Source organism: Ictidomys tridecemlineatus, chromosome 7, assembly GCF_052094955.1.
Source record: "Ictidomys tridecemlineatus isolate mIctTri1 chromosome 7, mIctTri1.hap1, whole genome shotgun sequence".
Taxonomy (NCBI): Eukaryota; Metazoa; Chordata; class Mammalia; order Rodentia; family Sciuridae; genus Ictidomys; species Ictidomys tridecemlineatus.
This window is the reverse complement of record NC_135483.1, coordinates 53,002,781-53,022,479: the sequence shown is the minus strand read 5'-3', so window position 1 is coordinate 53,022,479 and position 19,699 is coordinate 53,002,781. Positions and strand designations below refer to the sequence as shown.

General features: G+C 33.0%; 1 protein-coding gene across 3 annotated transcripts in view; it reads left to right on the top strand.

Annotated features, from left to right (window-relative positions):
- Window positions 1-19,699, top strand: part of Pkia (cAMP-dependent protein kinase inhibitor alpha) — a 93,078-nt gene that overhangs the window by 49,218 nt on the left and 24,161 nt on the right. For all 3 annotated transcript variants that reach the window (XM_005338044.4, XM_078016995.1, XM_078016994.1), the window contains exon 2: window positions 8,903-9,029. The gene's annotated coding sequence lies outside the window, so the exon portion shown is untranslated. The remainder of the gene's footprint in view (window positions 1-8,902; window positions 9,030-19,699) is intronic.

Below are 19,699 nucleotides of genomic sequence, written 5' to 3'. Positions count from 1 at the left end.
GAGGACTATGTTGAACAGAAGTGGTGAGAGAGGGCATCCCTGTCTTGTACCAGATCTTAGAGGGAATGCCTTCAATTTTTCTCCATTCAGAATGATGCTGGCCTGTGGCTTATCATAGATTGCTTTTACAATGTTGAGGTATGATCCTGTTATCCCTAATTTTTCCAGAGTTTTGAACATAAAGGGATGCTGTACTTTGTTGAATGCTTTTTCTGCATCTATCGAGATGATCATATGGTTCTTATTTTTAAGTCTGTTGATGTGGTGAATAACATTTATTGATTTCCATATATTGAACCAGCCTTGCATCCCAGGGATGAATCCTACTTGATCATGGTGTATAATTTTTTTGATATGTTTTTGAATCTGATTCGCCAGAATTTTATTGAGGATTTTTGCATCTAGGTTCATTAGAGATATTGGTCTGTAGTTTTCTTTCTTTGAAGTGTCATTGTCTGGTTTAGGCATCAGGGTGATGTTGGCCTCGTAGAATGTATTTGGAAGTTCTCCCTCTTTTTCTACTTCCTGAAATAGCTTGAAAAGTATTGGTGTTAGTTCCTCTTTAAGGTTTTGTAAAACTCTGCTGTATACCCATCCGGTCCTGGGCTTTTCTTAGTTGGTAGTCTTTTGATGGTTTCTTCTATTTCCTCTAATGTTATTGGTCTGTTTAGGTTGTCTATATCCTCCTGACTCAATCTGGGCAGATCATATGACTTAAGAAATTTATCTATGCCTTCACTATCTTCTATTTTATTGGAGTATAAGGATTCAAAATAATTTCTGATTATCTTCTGTATTTCTGAAGTGTCTGTTATGATATTGCCTTTTTCATTCCATATGCTAGTAATTTGGGTTCTCTCTCTTCTTCTCTTCGTTAGCATGGCTAAGGGTCTGTCGATTTTATTTATTTTTTCAAAGAACCAGCTTTTAGTTTTGTCAATTTTTTCAATTGTTTCTTTTGTTTCGATTTCATTAATTTCAGCTCTGATTTTAATTATTTCTTGCCTTCTACTTCTTTTGCTGTTGTTTTGCTCTTCTTTTTCTAGGATTTTGAGATGAAGTATGAGATCATTTATTTGTTGGTTTTTTCTTTTTTTAAGTAATGAACTCCAAGCAATAAATTTTCCTCTTAGAACTGCTTTCAATGTGTCCCATAGATTCCGTTATGTTGTGTCTGTGTTTTCGTTTAACTCTAAGAAGTTTTTAATTTCATCCTTGATGTCTTCTAAAACCCATTGATCATTCAGTAACCTATTGTTCATTCTCCAAGTGATGCCTGATTTTTCCTTCCTTCTTTTATCATTGATTTTCAGTTTCATTCCATTATGATCAGACAAGATGCATGGTATTATCTCTACTCCTTTATATTGTCTAAGAGTTGCCCTGTGACATAAAATATGATCTATTTTTGAGAAGGATCCATGTGCTGCTGAGAAAAAAGTGTAACTACTTGATGTTGGGTGGTATATTCTATATATGTCAATTAAGTCTAGGTTGTTGATTGTGTTATTGAGTTCTATAGTTTCCTTGTTTCACTTTTGTTTGGAAGATCTGTCCAGTGGTGAGAGAGGTGTGTTGAAGTCTCCCATGATTATTGTATGGTGGTCTATTAGACTCTTGAACTTGAGAAGCATTTGCTTGATGAACATAGCTGCAGCATTATTTGGGGCATATATATTTATGATTGTTATGTCTTGTTGGTGTATGGTTCCCTTGAGCAGTATGTAGTGTCCCTCTTTATCCCTTTTGATTAACTTTGGCTTGAAATCTATTTTATTAGATATGAGTATGGACACTCCTGCTTGTTTCCGCAGTCCATATGAGTGGTATGATTTTTCCCAACCTTTCACCTTCAGTCTATGTATATCTTTTCCTATCAAATGAGTCTCCTGTAGGCAGCATATTGTTGGGTCTTGTTTTGTGATCCATTCAACTAGCCTGTGTCTCTTAATTGGTGAGTTTAAGCCATTAACATTTAGGGTTATTATTGAGATATGGTTTGTTCTTCCAGCCATATTTGTTTATTAATGTTACTAAACCTGATTTGTTTTCCTCTTTGATTACTTTCCCCCCTTTACTGTCCTACCTCCCAATGTTGGTTTTCAATGTTATTTTCTACTTCCTCTTCCTGTAATGTTTTGCCAAGGATTTTTTGAAGAGAAGGTTTGGCAAATAATCTCTTATCTTTGTTATTTTCATCTGTAAAATAGAGATTAATCAGAAGGACTATTTTGTAGGTTTGTCTGATATTATGTGAAAAGAGTTTCTTTTGCAGAGCCAGGTGCAAAGTATACATTCAATATGCAGTTACTAATTTTATTACTTTATTATTATAATTGGTAATAGGGACTAACCTCTGAGCTACAGCCTCAGCCCTTTTGTATTTACTTTTGAGACACTGTCTCAGTATATTGCAGAGGCTGGTCTTAAACTTGCAATCCTCCTGCCTCAGCCTCTAGAATCACTGGGATTATAGGCATGCACCACAGATTTTTTATTATTAAGTCTTAATTTAACCTAAGCTTTTGAACCCCCTACTTTTGAGAAAAATGGACAAATATGGTATAGTAGAAGAGAAGAGAAAATAGACCAGGGATAAAAATGGCCAAATCATTTATGTTCCCTTGGGCAGTATATGAAGAATTGCTCTGTTTTGAAAACCACAAGAGAAAAATGTGTTGACTAATTTATTTTAACTATTTCTAAATGCTAAACACAAAATTACATGATGCTTTTCATATTTATACCAATAGAATAATGTGGAATGATGCATACTAAAGAAAATATTTATCTACAAATACATAGTCTATATTTTTGGGCATTTCTGAGCTGGTGGATAAAAAATAGATAGTGAGTGACCTTTGAGTAGAAAAAACTGAGAAATACCCTTTTCAATATGGTATTTTACCTTTAGGTAAAGTGCTCCATATATCTAACTACAAAGATGTGTGCCATATGCCTGTCAGACATCTACATGTCAATGAAAGCTGCTTTGGAGATTTGGATTTTATCATGGAAGGGATTTATAAAAGTAATGTGCCAGTATCATCGGCAACCACAAGTGCTGACAAAATGAGTCCCCAATTTAAATTCATGATCATGCTGTCCTTTTATATCCTTTACTTGTGATTTTTTTTTTTTTTTTGGTTGAGGGGCAAAGATGAGTGGAAAATGTAGAAAAGTGAAACCTTTACAGGATTAAATAACACTAAATTATTTTGATAGCAAAATAATTAGGTAAAGGTATTACTGCATCTTGCACTAACATTTCAACATTTATTAGACAATGCCTATAATCAATGTTTATGATAATCACTGTCTTTTAAAGTGAAATCATGCTCACAGACATATTAACCATATATAAGGGTAAACCATCAACATAACATCAACTCAGCATTCATAAACAGTTTACTTAGATTTGGAAGCTTCTTACAAAAAAATTGATGTCAAGAATTATTGCTTACTGAATTGGAGTCACAAAATTTTTTTCTCCCATATCAATATTAATAAGGTAAAGCAAATTTACACATTCATTAGGGGGTATAGAAACATAATCATAAAAGAACAAAATGCTTGAATTTTTAAATAGATTTTATTTTTTATAACAGTTTTAATTTTACAGAAATTTATATATATATGTAAATACTACATATACATACATATACTGAATATATATGTATATAGGCTTTTATTTCAGACTTTGGATTACATTATTCTAACTCTTTATTTTTCTTGCTCAGAGAGGTCCAGCTTGGCCACTGCAAACTTTTTCATTTTTTTGGTACCAGGTATTGAACTCAGGGGCACTCAACCACTGAGCCACATCCCCAGCCCTATTTTTATATTTTATTTAGAGATAGGGTCTCACTGAGTTGCTTAGCGCCTTGCCAGTTGCTGAGGCTGGCTTTAAGCTTGCAATCCTCCTGCCTTAGTCTCCTAAACCTCTGGGATTACAGGTATGTGCCACAGTGCCCAGCCTATTGCAAACTCTTTCAGTTTATTCCTTTGCTACTCTGACATGATTCAAGGTAGGTTTATTTATTTTTCATCACTTCCTAAATTTCTTGCATTATAAGATGTCTAGACTCATCTTTTATATTTCTTGCCCCAGTCCTAATATTGGCCATTTCTCCAAGAAGTTCTAGTTTTTTTCTTTCTTTCTTTCTTTCTTTTTTTTTTTTTTTTTTTTGAGAATGGCATTAGACATCAAGATCTGATTATTAGGCATACTCATTTCTACTGGAGTGAAGTTGCTTCTAGGTCTTCTCAGCTGACTGAGCCAAGCTGCAAAACCTTGTATATATATGTATCTATAAATATTTGTATATATAGCCATGCATAACTATATTAGGCCAAACATGAGTTTATGTGGATGAATTCAACACTAATTCATTACAAATGAATTATATTAGTCTTATTCCCGTGCTTATCTGTACATTTCACCTTGAAGATCACTTTGATTTTAAAAGTATGAAAATCAAATTAATAATTTTGTTACCCCTGAGAAACTCTTTCAGTTGATTCCTGTGCTCCTTAAAAAGCCATATTCTACAGCAGAATAATTCCTCAGTGGTTTATATCACTGAAGTTCATTTTATGGCTAGCAGCAGTTTTTAACATCAGTAGACCTCCACACTTCTGATTCTGACAAATTGTAGTAGCCCCATTTTTCTCAGGTGTTTGGACTTACAATTAAAGTGCTAAGCTTAATGTAAGGATATAAAAAATAAAAAAGCATCAACAGCAAGCATAGGAAACACTGTAAGGTGTAAATTACTAAAGACCTTGGGACTTGAAGAATGACATGGCAATGATATCTTTTTTCTTGTTACCTCCTAAATGTCCCAGACCATGACCACCAACAGATTAAAAAAAAATCCAAGATAAAAACATTTCTCCAAGAAAAAGTATAAGGAAAGGGGAAAACCAATTTGGCAATACATGCAATACTACTCCAGCCAAACACTAATGGAAAATTGCATTGCACCCATCCTCTATGCTTTAATTTAAGTAAGACCAAGTAAGGAGTTGATTTTCCACACCATCCCACTTCTGTCCTCCAAAAGCAGGTAGTATTCCAATTTCACTTGCCAGAGTTCTTTCAGTGTGGTCCAGTGGTGAGCTAAAGCCTCCAGTCTTATGCATGAAGGTCACCTAAAGAGGTGGTACCAGACAGGGCTAACATTATGTCCCCACCCAGACTTGGAGGCTTAGTTTATCATGGATAATGAGATATGGAAAGTTAGAGATAATATCTGGTGTCAGTGGTACTCAATGGAGCTCTGAGCTGCTACCTATACCCGGCATCAACAAGATGGAATGGTATGAAAGACACCTGTTGATGATTCACTTTTCCTTCCTCTGGTGTCAGAGAGCACATTAAGAAACCGCTCCTACTCCCACTTAGGCAACAAGTTTTGTTTTTACTTTCTTTGGGAAGATATCAACAAGGTTAATTGGAGAACTAAACTTTTCTCCCATCTGTCTGCAGTAAGTCAGTGTGAGTCTGTGACACACTTTTCCTGGGGTGGAGTCAGTAGAGCCCACTGAAAAGCTGTACAATACATTCACATTACACCTCAATATAGAGACACTTCCTGCTAAGAAAGTAATAATAATAAAATAAGACTCAGAGTTATATAATACTCAATGTTCTAAATGAAATTGAAAATCACTCATCATACCTAAACCCCCCAAATCACAAAGTGAATAAAAAAAGCAATAAGCATACACCAACACTAACTAAATCAGATGTTGGAATGTTCTGACAAAGAATTAAAAATGTTTCAACAAGCAATTACATATTTTTTGAAATACATGAAAAAATGTAAGCAAAGAAATAGAGGTTATAAAAGTAATGGAAATTATTGAATTAAAAATAAATTAAACAAAAAATCAAAATAATCTTTCATTGGAAAGGCTCAAGAGTAAAGTGTTTATAATGAAAACCTGAGAACAGATCAATAGAATTTATCAAATATGAAAAACAGAGACAATTAAACTTAGTAGGGGATAAGTTAGGATCTCAGGAACCTGTGGAACAATTAAAGGTGCTAATATTTGCATCATCAATATTTCAAAATGAAAAGAAAGGGAAAGTGAGCTAAAAAAGCATTTGAAGAAATATTGACTAACAAGTTCCAGTATTTAGCAAAAAACATAAAACCTATAGATTCAACAACCTGAGCAAACCCCAAATAGGATATATACACAGATATCTATGCCACTATGTATAACTGAATTTCTGAAGAATAAAGACAAAGAAAACATCTAAATATCAGACAGAAAGAAATAATTAATTAATTATAGAGAAAACTCCAATTCAAATGATGTTAGAAATCTGATCTGAAATAATGGGGGTCAGAAATGTTGGCATAATATTTTTCTAATATTGAAAGAAAAGAATTGTCAGTCATGAATTTCATGATGTATTTTCTCATTTGACTTATGTTAATGGGCTAATCATTCTGAATCCAGTATTGCAACCACTCTTCTCCAATAATTCAGCCATGGTATTTCCAAAGTGATATTTTTAAAGCAGACAAAAATCTTTAACCCATCCTGATTTTATTATGCAAATAAAATTTTCTCTCTTCTAACTTCCAATGACAGCTAAAATCAATCAATCACTGCCCATCTTCCCAAGGATTAAATCCCACATCTTTATCATACATATATGACCATTCATTATCTGGCTGCTACCATCCTATCCACTGTCTTTGCTCTTTACACACCTCTTTGAGCACTCCCCCTCCCCCAGCACTGGGGATAGAACCAAGGACCTTGCACATACTAAGTGCTTTAATACTGAACTACATCCCAGACATCTGCATACTTTTTATACTGGTTGTATACAAGAATCCTTTCTGTTCTGTGCCTAATCGTTCTTTTTCTTGCCATTGTAAATTTTTCTTCTTTTTATCTCAAAAACTCACCCCTCCTTCCTATTACATATCCAACTCCACTACTGCCTTCTAAAGGACCTGTTATTATTCATTATTTACTACTGGCTTACAGTAAATTAGTGAATTAAAATTCTGTGTCTTCCCTGTAAAAAACTGTAGAATTCTGTGTCTTCCCTGTGTAGAATTCTGTGTCTTTCTTGTAGAAACTCTGTACTAGTTTGTACTATAATTATGGATTTACTTATCTGGGTGCTCCAACAGAATGAATTCTAGATGGTAAAATAATGATTATAATAGGAGTATCTAGCTTAATTCCTGACAGACATTAGAAGTTCATTAAATGTATGTTGATAACTGTGTGAATGAATGGTCAACTTGAAATTTTAATTGCTTCTCTTTCTTCACTAGGATTCTATCAAACATAATGACAGTTTTCCACTAATTCAGAGATTAAGGTTTTTCATTTGGAATTAGACGACAATCACTACTGCCATCCACCATATCCAGTGCTGTCAGTGCCCCATCCATATTGCCCAGCACTCATCAATTCAGTATATAGTGATAGAATGATATTACCTGAAATTATTTATGTTGGGGCAGATCAGAATGTTCATGAGTTCATGTATCTGTGTGTAGCTTTCAACCAATTAAAAGGGATTTGAGATGTAGGCATATCAGACATTGATTGGGATAACTCTAAGGCATGTACCACAGAGTTTCACTGAACTCCTTGGAAGAACTAACAGTTACTGACAGGAATAACCTGCTCACTAACATGACTACTGTTTTTCTTCCATGCCTCTATTCTCAATTATCATTCTATTCCTGAGTTTCCTGGGACTACTTCCCAGATCAAATTTTGCATTCAAATTCTTATCATAAGTTCTGTTTCTGGGGAACTCAACCTAAGATAATCACAAACTATTTCTTTTTTTTTTCTTAATTTTTTTTTATTGGTTGTTCACAACATTACAAAGCTCTTGACATATCATATTTCATACATTAGATTGAAGTGGGTTATGAACTCCCAATTTTACCCCAAATGCAGATTGCAGAATCATGTCGGTTATACATCCACAATTACTAATTGGGCATTATGTAAAATTGTGGATGTATAACCACAAACTATTTCTTGCCTCCTAACAATACACTGCTTCTTTCATACCATGGTACAGGTCCCAAGGCATGGCTCAATTTATGTTGCTCCTCCTAGATCCTAATATATTCAAACAGATGGAAGAAAACATGGCCTTATAAAGAGGAATAATTTATAAGAGAATGACTTGTGGGTGCAGAGAGGGAAAGATAGTGTGTTCCATTATCGATGAAATTTATGGGCAGATGGTCTATAACAGGTGTGACTACAATTTGAGAAGATTCTCCCTTATTCACATGGGAAACTTCTATTGTTATTTTGGAATCCCAATCTCAGGACTTTATTTCTCTTTTCCTTTTACCCTACTATCCAGCTTTCTAAATCACTGAGTAGGATCAACAAATTTATTCTCTCCTCACCACACTATCACACAAAGGGCTACACATATGTGTGTGTGTGCATACACACAAACACACACACACACACACACTTTTGTGTATGGCAGAGCTTAAAAACCATTAAAGGTGTCTGTGACATATTTTCAACAAATTTCTATGTTTATTTTAAGAAATTTAAGTTTAGTCAAATTAATTTCCTAGAAATCTAAGAGAAGACTCACGAAAAGAAGTCTAGGTGAAGACTGAAGGAAATAAATGAGTTTTGTTATTTAACAAAGGATAATTTTTCTATTAGGAAGTCTTTGCTTGTCTTGAAGACCCAAAATGCATACTATACTTTTGTCATTTGTTGCTTTATGAGTACTTGAATTTATAAATCATGCATCTCTTTAAAGTTATTCTACTGTTAGTGAAAGGTGTACTTTTAACAATTACTTAAAACTGTTAAAAGCAAAATCTGCATATATAGATAATTTCCCTTTCCCTTGCTGTCTCCATTTCAGTTGCCTGATTTTCTGGAAGGACTGGTTTCCCCAAAGAAGCAATATCTGGTAGAAGTTCAAAGGTCATCTCTAAAAAACAAAAAAGAAGAAGAATCAATGAATTAAAGACAAGAACGTTTCCAATCAGGTAGGAACACTGAAACTCATAAATTCAGTCATCTTAAATTGTGTGCTGATAGCTATTTGTATATCTAATCTGCCCTATAAAGAACTTGCTCACAATTCCCTTGGAGACAGAGGTGTTTATCAGAGAGTACCTTAGAGAAAAGGGAAGACAATAACAGCATGATTTTTTTTTTCCATTTTTAGCTTGATGTTACTAAGTACACATAGTGATACCGTGTCTGTGGACTAATCCCAGGAGTTTATGCATGTGAAACAACAGATTAACCCTTGGTATTTTCTCCTAAGAGAAATAATTTTCATAGGTTGTCAACATGATCCTTTAGTTGCTTATCAAAATTAAGGGCCATAATGGCATCAAGTCTTCTAAGTGAGGAACAGTCCCACTCAATGGTGTGAGAAAATTGGCTTTATTCTTGTTGAGGTCCATCTTGCCTTGGTCTATGTTCAAGTGAGTGCACATAGGGAAATGGAAGGGAGAAGAATGAGACATATAAAAGAGGAACTCTATTGTATTTACCCATGCTTTTCGGAGTCTGACAATTTTATTTTCATTTTTCATTTGCAATTTGAGATTAAAATTATAGCAAAGGGCCTTCCCTTTTTATGACAAAACAAAAGACAGTAGTGACATCAAAATCAGGGCTAGTTTTTCTCATTTTTAATTAGGTAGTCAATATTTAGCATAGCACTTGACCTCTAGTAAGTACTCAAAACAAGGACATGTTGAAATGGATGAATGGAAAAAGTTAACAAGGTAGAAAAGGCACCTGCCCTGTGTGTTGACTTTAGTCTCAGGACTCAGCACTGTAAGGACACATGAAATACAAGCAGAAAATGGGCTGAACAAATGAATGTATCATCCTAATTCTAGGGATATTTATAAGACAAACATAGACTCCATATTTACCAAGATCCATGGCAGAAATATCCATGACATCAATGCTTGTATCTCAGACTACTGATGAAGCTGAAAATGTATTTGGTTTTCTGATTGATTTTTAATAATTTTATATAACATTCTTTACATGTAGGCATAACACCTACATTATAATCTATCAAATGACGTGGATATATATAAAAAATTCCCTTGATAAGCATCTAAATCATATGATTTGCCAACATGTTTTTCAAGCATTTTTATGATATGATTAAGGGCAATTTCAGAATCACTAGCTTCTAAAATTCTTATTTTTATATGGAGTACAGCTGTTTTGCTGTAACAGCTATTTCTCTTTAAACTTCTGTTTCTATCTTCTGCAGTTCAAATGGAAAATAAAAATTATTTAACTAAAGAAAGAAATATAAATTTAGCATAATTCAGTTACAACAAAACTATTTTGTAAAATTATAGAGAATATATTCTATTCCTCTATTTATCTTATTTCTTTTTTACTCTCATTCTTTTTTAAATATAGTAAATTAAGCCTTTTTAGCTATATATGATATGAATAATTTATCTCAGATTATACTTGTCTTCTCAGTTTTAATATTATCTTGGAAGAAATAGCAGCTATCAATTTTTATGAGATCTAAGTTTTCTTTTTAGTTTGTGCCTTTCCATCTTACTTAAATGTCCTTTTCTGCCTTAATGTTATAAAGATATCATTGTAAATTTTTTCCTAGAAGTTCTAGTGTATTTTTTTAGTCGAGATATTAATTTATCAAGAATTGATTTGTATAAATAAATGAGTGAAAGGAAGACAAGTAGAGTAGTAGAAGGAGAATAGGAGGAGTGAGGAAGGAAGGGAAAGAGGGCGAACTGGAGTGAAATGGAGTAAATTAAATTTCATGCATGATTTTGTCAAAATGAACCCGACTATTATGTACAACTACAATGCACTAATAAAAAAAAAAAATAAAAGTCAACATTTCCTCTTGATTATGCAAAATAAAACTTCCTTTTTTGCTGATATTTATTAATTAGAAATATTTCATTGGGTATGAGTAATTAGTAAAACAAATTATTATTACAGATAAGGCGAAAGACAATAAAAGAAATTGATTTGTGGGCCTGGGTTGTGGCTCAGTGGTAGAGCGTTCGCCTAGCAAATGTGAAGTGCTGGGTTCGATCTGACTCAGCACCATGTAAAAATAAATAAAATAAAAGAAAGGTATTGTGTCCAACTACAACTAAAAAAATATTTAAAAAGAAATTGATTTGTAGATGTGATCCGATTTTATGCATAATTAATTTTCCCAGGATCACTTATTAAATAGTCTGTCTTTATTCCAGTAATCTTTAATGATCTCTCTGAATTTTCAAGTTTCCAAATATGTTATGATCCATCTATGGGGCTCCTTATTCTGTTTCATGAGTTTATTTGACTACTTTGAAACAATACTACATTATCTTTACTTAATGTAGCTTTATAATAATTTTTATATTTGATGAGCAAATCCTTCTACATTAATATCCTTTAAGACTACTTAGGCTATTCTTGGTCATTTGACCATTTATATAAATTTCAGAATTAACAGTTCCACAAAACCTATGTTAAATATTTTGACTGAAATTGTACTTAATGTGCACATAAAATTAGAAAGAGTTTCCATCATTATAGTGAGTCTTTCTATCCAGAAACAAGGTTTTTCTCCACACTTATTTTAGTTCCTTATTTCTATCTTTTAGTACAGTTTGGTAGTTTCTCCAAAAACGTCTTACATATCTTTATTTAGATTTATTCCTGAGTAACTTTTTGTTTAACTGTAAATAACTTTTAAGCTCTTTCTGTATTGTTCCTCTGTAGAAACACAATAATATTTTTCATCTTAAACTTATATCCAGCACTCTGACTACTCTTACTTACTGATAAGAATAGATTTTTCTCAACAAGAGGATAAAAATGTAAGTGAGTTTTTAAAATCCTAAATGAGAGCTCTGTTTAGTAGAACTTTCTCTAATAATGGAAGTGTTCTCAATGCTGTCCTACACTATAACCCTAAGCTTTGTAGGTTTTTGTTGTTGTTATTATCATTTAAATGTAATTTCAATAAAATTCAGCAAAATTAAAATTTCAGTTCCTGAATAAACTAGCCCATATCTTAAATATCCAATAGCCACATGAGGGTAATAGACACTATACCGGACCCCATAATTCTATATTGTTAAGCCAAGAGTCTGAAGTTGCCGGATTTTTGTCTTCAGCACTAGCACAGTGAAAGCTATCTTTTATGTAACAGTTATTCCAGCATTAAAAAGAAAATTTACTTAAACTGATCATCCCTAACTTTTTCAAGTATTCTAACATAGCTTTCACCATTAATGGATTTTAAAAACATGCTTATTTTTCACCTAAACTACTATTGAAATAAGTTTTCACTTTGTAATAAAGTTCATTGTCCTAAAATGGCACATACCAAAGTGTCAAGAGGTCCCTATATGCCTGATGTGCTGTGACTGGATGAAGACATCTTTGTTACCTTGCTTTCTATGGATGTTACTCTGTATCTATCTTCATATTCTAAATTCATATTCAAAATTACCTACTGTTTACATGATGGCTGTCTTTGTTTCCTTAAGCTAGTATCATCACTTTATAAGTACAATTTTAATTATTTTCTCCTAAAATCTCATATTTGTCAATGTGGAAATAGATCAGTTTTATTTTTGCCCTCTTATTAGTTCTTACTATAATTTAATTTTCATGAGCTCTATTTCCCCTAACTTTAATCATTTAGCATTTAGAAAACAATCAATATCACTGGTAAGCCCTTTCTTCCATTAATCTTATGAAGGATGGAAAGATGTTTCAAACATTGTGCCAGAGTAAGACATTCTACTTGATTAAAAATAAAAGAAGAAGAAAAGAAAAAATAAAAAATAAAAGATAGTTTCATGTGTGTGTGGACAAAAAAGGAGTATAAGTAACTATAATTTTTTTGTTAGCAATTGCAGTGAAATCAAATATACTATGAAGGGATCAACCCCTTTGTATCATTGAGAGTTTAAAATGAAACATTGTGAACTTTGGAAAATAAAGGCCATTGTGTTGCTGTAAGGTTTTTACCTCATTAGTCTTTTAAAAAAACATATATATACATACATATATATAGTGTTCCCTTAATCTTATGAATCGTGAAGCTATAGTACCGTAAAATGTTTACGGTTTGAAGGCATTCTATAATATTATGTCCTAATAATAGGGCCCAGAGAAGTAAAGTGTTGCCCAAGGTTAAGGTCACACAGAAAGTTAGTCCTTTTGAGTATATGACTTAGGAACACTGTATGCACTATAAATGTACAATACATATGTAAACTCCATATGTAAAATCCCTGTGTAAACTCCATGTGAAAAATCCATGTGTAAATGTACAATCATTGAAAATAATTTTTGTAGTATTTTCTCCATCTTCAGAGATTATTGAGATACAGGATGCTCAGGTACTTTACTTTCACAGGTGAATGACTCTTAAGTCTGAAGCTAAGAAGTATCTAAATTTCTTATGTAGCTGGTGCTGCCACACTTACAATTTTGTACATAAGATTTATAAATTGTACAATATAAAATGATAATATTTAAAAAGGGATACTCAATAGTAGTCTTTTGTGGGAAAAGAAAAAAGAGAAACCATAATCATTATCCAGAAAACCAGAGTTTTAGCCTTTACCTATAAAATTGTCACTTGTAATACCATGACAAGGAAGGCTAAGGTGGGAAAATCACAAGTTCAAGGCCAGCCTCAGCAATTTAGTAAGACCCTGTCTCAGTTTAAAAAATGGATGGTGAATGTGGCTGGGAATGTGACTCAGTGCTTTATGTTCAATTCCTAGTATCAAAAAATAAACAAACAAACAAAGACTATGTGAATTCAAGCAAGTAATTTTATAAGTAAGCTCAATTATACTTCTAAAATGGGTAAAATCATTTTAAAAATTGTTTGAAATATGACAAGTTTCAAACCTGTAAAGATTTGAAATATGCTTTAAAAAATCTATGGAGAACCAGGCATTTCCCTTTTTTCCCCATAACTTGATATAATCATTCATCTTCATTTACCATACTTGTAGTTGATACAGACAAAATATGTCTAGACACTGTTTACTTATTCCTTAAATAGACATTTTGTTTAAAATGGTATTTTACCTAAATTCTTGATTCCCTCTCCACTTTTTCATTCCCTGTGCTATAGTAATCCATCAGTTATAATAGAAAGTTGTTCTTTTTTTTTGTAAGATCTTTTTAGAATACATAGTTTAAGTTTCCATTAATACAATAAACTTTGGAATACAATCTTTCATAGTCTTCAGTATTAATGCTTTGTTTCATTAATTTTCAGAACATCATACCCTCCTGGTTTTCTTCCTTTCTTGCTTGCCTTTTCTTCCTAAGCTCTTTTGGTGATGTCTTCATCCCTCAGCTTCTAGTATTAGAGCACCATATAGCTCATTCCTGGCCTTTCAGTTCTTTACACTGAGATCAGTTGCTATAATAGGCAAATGTTTATGACTCCTAAATTCATACTTCTAGCTGTTGCCACTCACCTACATCCCGGACTCATAATTCCAGCCTCCTACTAAATATCTTCACTCTCTGCATCCTTGACATTTCAAAGTTAGCAAATAAAACCAAAGATTTTAGTTTTATCTATTACTTTCACTGAAGTTATTTTTTCCTGAGAAAAACAATTGGATAAAAATTGATTGTACAAGATTTAATTTGCAATAGACACAATCCTGGGGTTGAGGTGCTCACTGGTGGGAATGTCACCTGTCATTCATCATGCAGTAGGAGTGTCAAGTACCGGAAGAGATTCTTTTCTCTTTCTTTTTTGATATATTCCCAGCTCCCAAGCATAGAATAAACTTTTGAATGTCTTCTAAGTATGAGCATTCTTCTTACTATTATTTTAATTGTACAACTTTATGGAGTACAATGACTTTCACTCCAATTTTTACCAACTCCATAGCTCATTCAGTTGCTGAATCCAAAAACTTTAGCTTTATCTTTAAACCCTCACTTTCCCTCAGTTTCCTTATCTAGTCCATTAGAAATTCTTGTCAGCCACTGTCTTAAAAATGCATCTTTATTATCTTCCTCCAACTCCAAGCCTTTATTGTTGCCTCACTTAATTCAATAGGCAGACACTTACATGATTGTCCTCTTTCCCCTCTTGTTCCAATCCTTCAATTGTAGTCTATAAAGCAATTATAAAAGTCAGTATAGTCTTCTAAAGAAACATAAACTAGATTATATCATCACTAGAAATCCTGGTTCCCAGCACTCCTAGAATATCACTGCTAAAGTATATGAGCAAAGGAGCTGGTATGAGATTGGGGAGTCAGGTAAGGGCTGAATGCTTCAGGGTCTTTAAGTTTGGATTTTACTCAAAGTAAATTGAAAAGCCACCAGGGTTTTAATTAGTACAATTTTTAAAAAATCATTTTTGCAACTATATGTAAGATGGAGTGCAGAGAAAGGATGGAACAATGATGGAAGCATTGGGACCCAGTTTCTGGTGGAGGCCACTGAAGGACTGGACCAGTTCAGAGATAATAGCATGATTAGGTACAGTGGAGCTAGTAAGGAAGGTGGGATTTGAGGTTTATTTTAGAGATAAAAATAATAGTATTTGCTAGTGGAGTAAATATTAGGAGTGAATAAAAGAGTAATCAAATATGATTCCTGTATATCTGGTTTAGGTCTCTAGATTGAACAATGTCTACTTACTCTGAAAAATAGAAATAAGGAGTTCCCTTTGTACATTTGCTTACAATGATTAATGACTTATACAACTTTCATACATCCTATTTTTCCTGAATTAGTTTCTACTTAATCAGTTTTACAGGGTGAAGACTTAAGAGACACACTGAGAATTCCACCACAGCCTTTTTTTAATGACACAAAAGGGACAAAAAATGACCCTGAATAATTTTCCCATACATTCTTTCTTTCCTTCAATTATCAACTGGCCCCTTCCTGAATCACTACAACATCTCATTATAGGAACAAAATACTTCTTATCAAAAGGCATAAAAATACTGTATCCTATATAGCTCCATAATATGGATTCTCTCTGATTAACTAACTGCATTCTTTTCTGGGGGTTGAACACTCACACATGAGCCTCCAGGATTTTTCTTTCTCTAAAAAATTTGTTCAGAATTAGGACCTTTGTACATGTTTTTTTCTAAAAAGCTTGGAAGATCTGTAACTTTACTCCAAACAAAATTTCAAAAAGAAATTACATTTCATTTCATGACAACATTAGATAGAAGACATTTTGCAAAAGATAGAATGTATTTTACTTTGCAGGCTATGCATACGTTTAGCAGTTCACAAGTTTGTAAAATCATAAGTTTGATCTGATAGATCTAAAATAAGAATTACAATTGGTGAGCCCTGTGTTTTAAATTTTGAGAAATGATAGACAGGCAAGATACCTCATATTTTCAATATTTAATGCAGGAGAATCACATGAGGTGACTTCTGTACACCCATTCCCATCCACAGAGATTACAAACAGCAAATGAAAATAAGGCTCAGGGACCAGCCTTTTAACAACTATCTTAATTGATTCTGCTGTCAGTGGCTTCCATAGCCTCTTGAGAGATACCAAGCTGATATGTTTGCTCAGATACAAGAAAGGGACCTAACGGGCTAGTGTATCAACAAGGGGATAATATTGAAGATCAACACATGATATATAGTAAGTGACCAAAAAGAAAGAGAATCTAATGAGGATGAGTGTAGACCTTTTCCAACCAATATTGGTTAAGAATTTAAAAAACCCATTCATAGAACCGATAGGATCCAAATTGTGCTATGTATTTTTTTTAATTTGCTAGATATTTAAACATTTAGATAAATAAAAATAAATCATAGTTTTGTTGCTATAAAATGTTACATACCAATGTGTCACAGATATACATTTATAGATCAAAAATATAGATACAAATACATAGATGTGTAAAACTTATGTGATCCAAGTCCAGTTCTTCAGCTTATATTTCATATTATCTTTATAACTTAATAAATAAAGCACCTCTTCAAATATTGTCTAGAAAACAAAAAGATACCTAATTCTCCTTCCTTATCCTCCTCCTTATTTCTTTCCTTCTTGAAAAACTTAGCCCAAAAGCTATTGAGAGAGGCTAAGTCAAACTTTGTCAATGTGGGGAAGGTGGGCATGCAGACCACAAAGGTGTGGCATTATTACAGAGCTGGAGAAAGCAGTGGAGAGAAATTGCATAGAGGAACCTAGTGTGAGATGTTGAGACATATTGGAGTATCAAAAGCATCTACCTGGAGAGGTGATCACAGCAACCACTGACACAGCTACTCACAGCCTGAGGCTGAATGGGGAGAATGTTCTATGAGATGGGATGGTAGAATACTTATTGATTGAATAAGTAAGGATATTGGAGATTATAGTAATTATTTTTTTTCTCACTGTCTGAAGAGGGACTTAAAGTATAAAAGAGACAAAAACTAGAATTAACTTGTGGCATTTAGATGACAATGGATAATATTAGGTGAACTCATATTTTTCAATACATTATAGATAGGTAAGAAAAAATAGATATAAAATGTATCTATATATGAATATATAATAAATGTATATGCATGTGTTTATATATATGTAAGTATATATTTATATACATAAATTCCCTAGCTATATTGACACCTCCTAGAGCAGCTACTTCCCAACAGCAGTGAGCACAGCTAGAGTCCACATCTTGTTTTTTAAATAAAGTTTCAACTAGAGGAAGTGGAGCTTTTTGAAGAAAAGATTGATTCCAGAGCAACAGGAGAGAAAATATAAAATGACCCTAGAATGTATGATTGTTCCAGGTGGTATCAAAGATATCAGTGAATAATGAGAAAATGTCAAAAGACACATTGAAAGAGTTTCCATTGGATAAATTTGAGCAATATAGCCTGAAAACAAATAATGCCACAATCAGATTATAATCCACTGAATAAGACTCTATGAATCCATTCTAATGTGTGATTAAATTAATTATAAGTTTAATATTTATATAATCACAACATACCTTACCACAAATTAAACCTCTATATCTTACCCTGCACAAAAATCAACTCTAAGTGGAACAAAGACTTAGGCACTAGAACAGAGACCCTGCACCTAATAGAAATAAAAAAGCAGACCAAAATCTTCATCATGTCAGCTTAAGACCTGGTTTCCTTAACAAGACTGACTTCTAAAGCACAAGAAGTAAAATTAAAAATCAATAAATGGGATGGATACAAACTAAAAAACTTCTTAGCAAAGGAAACAATCAATATAATGAAGAGAAAGCTTACAGAGTGGGAGAAAATTTTTACCACATACACCTCAGATAGAGCATTAATCTCCAGGAAATATAAAGAACTCAAAAAACACCAAAAGAATAACCCAATCAATAAATGGGCTAAGGAACTGAACAGACACTTCACAGAAGAATAAATATGATCAATCAACAAACATATGAAAAAATGTTCATTATTTCTAGCAATTAGAAAAATGCAAATCAAAACTACTCTAAGATTTCATCTCACTCCAGTTAGAATGACAGTTTTCAAGAATGCAAGCGACAATAAGTGTTGGCGAGGATGTGGGGGAAAAGGCACACTCATACATTGCTGGAAAGCAGTGTGGAGATTCCTTAGAAAACTTGGAATGGGACTACCATTTAACCCAGATATCCCATTCCTCAGTCTATACCCAAAGGACTTAAAAACAGCATACTACAGTGACGCAGCTATTTCAATGCTTATAGCAGCTCAATTCACATATGGAACCAACATAGATGCCCTTCAACAGATGAATGGATAAAGAAAATGTGGTACATATACACAATGAAATATTACTCAGCCTTAAAGAAGAATGGAATTCTGGCATTTGCAGGTAAATGGATGGAACTAGAGAATATGATCCTAAGTGAAATAAGACAATCCCAAAATAACAAAGACCAAATGTTTTGTCTGATAAGTGGATGCTTCTTTATATTTGAAGAATGAAGGAATTTAGATTGTGCAGAGGGGAGTGATGGGAGGGGTGGGGTTGTGGAGATGGGAAGGACAGTAGAATGAGACAGACATTATTACCCTATATACATGTATGATCACACTACTGGTGTACTGCCAGAGGAATGAGAAGTTATGCTCCATTTGTGTACAATGTTTCAAAATGCATTCTACTGTTATGTATAACTAATTAGAGCAAATAAAAAAATTAAAAATAAGGAAAAATAAATAAATTTATTGTAAAAAGAGAGATAACACTCTTAATGAAATTAATAACACTCTTAATGAAAATTAGTATCACAGTAAAGTAAATATTTAAAAGTTTGCCAAAATTGTTTGAGAAGAAGTAGCAGGAAAATAGGCTTCACATGACATACAGTGAATCTAATCATGAATCAAAGTGAAACAGTTAAGGACTGAATTTAATCTTTAAAGTTTCAAGGACATAAATTGAAAAGAATGCCCCCACCAAAATTTCCAGATTAAAGAAACTAAACACATAGGAAAAGTAAATACATCACGTGATTCAGTATTGATCTTTTTGACCTGAAGGATGTTGGAATTGCTGACAACACTTAAAATGTGACTGAGGGTTAAATAACACTGCAGTAATGTGTCAGTGTGAATTTTCTGATTCCCATAGTAATATTCAGTTGTATATTTATAGGAAATATTGACATATTTGGGGTTGAGAGTGCATGGT